The sequence below is a fragment of the Cebus imitator genome, unplaced genomic scaffold (genome assembly GCF_001604975.1).
Source record: "Cebus imitator isolate Cc_AM_T3 unplaced genomic scaffold, Cebus_imitator-1.0 Scaffold244, whole genome shotgun sequence".
Taxonomy (NCBI): Eukaryota; Metazoa; Chordata; class Mammalia; order Primates; family Cebidae; genus Cebus; species Cebus imitator.
The window spans coordinates 1,470,769-1,472,601 of record NW_016107559.1 but is presented as its reverse complement, the minus strand read 5'-3'; the positions used below and the strand labels follow the sequence as shown (position 1 = coordinate 1,472,601).

At 36.3% G+C, this 1,833-nt stretch overlaps 1 non-coding gene across 1 annotated transcript; it reads right to left on the bottom strand.

The window, feature by feature from the left end:
* Nucleotides 1–327: 327 nt before the first annotated feature.
* On the bottom strand, nucleotides 328–468 carry LOC119466965. The gene has a single exon (XR_005195476.1). It is a non-coding gene; the product is annotated as a U4 spliceosomal RNA (small nuclear RNA).
* Between the last annotated feature and the right edge of the window lie 1,365 nt (nucleotides 469–1,833).

The following is a 1,833-nucleotide window of genomic DNA, read 5'->3' as shown; positions in this document are numbered from 1 at the left end:
GTTAAACACAATTATTTTTTAAAATTGAATGATTAATGAATGTCCTGGGTATCAAGCAGATCATAAAAACATAAGGGTCAAATAGTCCAATAATAAGAGATGAAAAAGTTAAATACCTTTGGAGTCCAAGTGGTGAAGGGGGATTAATGGGGTCTACAGTGAGGTTGAGACTGCCTGTGTCACCCGTAGGGGGCACCTATGAGCCTGAACGCACACTTTTTTTTTTTGACCTCTTTAAAAGAGGATCATCAGGACCTAATAGTGTGAAAGAGAAAAATCCTGGCTAAACCTAAACAGAACTATTCTTTTTTTTTTTTTTAAATTCTGTCTCCATAGAGACTGTCAAAAATTGCCAATGCCAACTACATTTCAAGTTGTCATTGTCGGGTACCGGGAAAAGTTTTCAATTAGCAATAATCGTGCCTCGGATATACCTCATTGGCTATGATACCGCCACTGCACAAAGCTAACAGAACTATTCTTTTTGTTTGTTTGTTTGTTTTTGAGACTGAGTCTTGCTCTGTCATCCAGGCTGAAGTGCAGTGGCACCATCTCAGCTCACTGCAACCTCCACCTCCCAGGTTCAAGTGATTCTCCTGCCTCAGCCTCCAGAGTAGCTGGGACTACAGACACACTCATCCTTCGCAAATTTTTGTATTTTTAGTAGAGATAGGGTTTCACCATATTGGTCAGACTGGTCTTGAACTCCTGACCTCATGATTCAACAGCCTCGGCCTCCCAAAATGCTGGGATTACAGGCGTGAGCCACCTTGCCCAGCTAAACTATTCTTCTTAAATGCACTTGGAGCACTTCAAAGTTTCTAGAAGGAGGAATTAGAAGTTGGCATCAGAGTCCCATTGACTGCTGACCATTTGTTTTAGATAATTATATTTAAATTAACAGTATAGCAGCATGCATCAATTCTGAGTCTCATGTGGATTTAGGAATCTTCAACTGATGCTTCTGTTGTCTTCAAAAAATCTGGGATACAAATATGAATATAAATGTGTACAGGAAGCTTCCTTCCAGATCAACAATTCTCTTTATAAATGAGCAACCTCAGCAGTTGTTTTCTGCTTATATGTATCTCATTAGCCAGGAAACCAAGGTTTCCAACTCAGGTTCTTTTTAAGTTACCCAGAATACCACAGTCTCAATTTCTAGTGTTATTTCCCTGGTGTTATTTCTCAACCTTCGCACTGAGGTCAGTTCTGAATCTTAGATTAAGCCACTACATTTTTATTAGGTTGGTGCAAAAAAGTAATTGTGCTTTTTGCAATTAAAAGTAATGGCGATTACTTTCATAGTAACATTCACTAATTGCATTTATCCGTGCTTATGCTATACGATCTTAAAATTATTAGTTACATACTCACTTTCCTAGTAAAACAAGCACTTCTGTCAAGCAAGGGCTTTCTATTTTTATCTTTGTTTCCAACAAGGGACTACAAATATAAAAGTACCATTAAAAGTAATGGCAAAAACCACAATTACTTTTTTGCACCAACCTAATAGTTGACTGAAAACGACAATATTTGGATCCTTTTGGAAGGAGAGAGATAATCGAGTGTCTTACAAGGTTTTATCAAGTGCAGCCTATTTCAATCTAGCTACTAGACCTTGTCAGGTAGTTTTGAAAAGTAAATATAATTTAAAAATATTGTTTCATTAGAAAAGAATAAAACAGTAAATAACTATATCTAATTAATCAAAAATGTCATAGGAAAATCAAGTTATTCAATTGCTTTTCTTATTTTTAATTCAGGGAAAGTTCTGAAAACAATACAGATTTGATTCAACTTTCTGTTTCTTCTGTATCTCTAACTCATTCA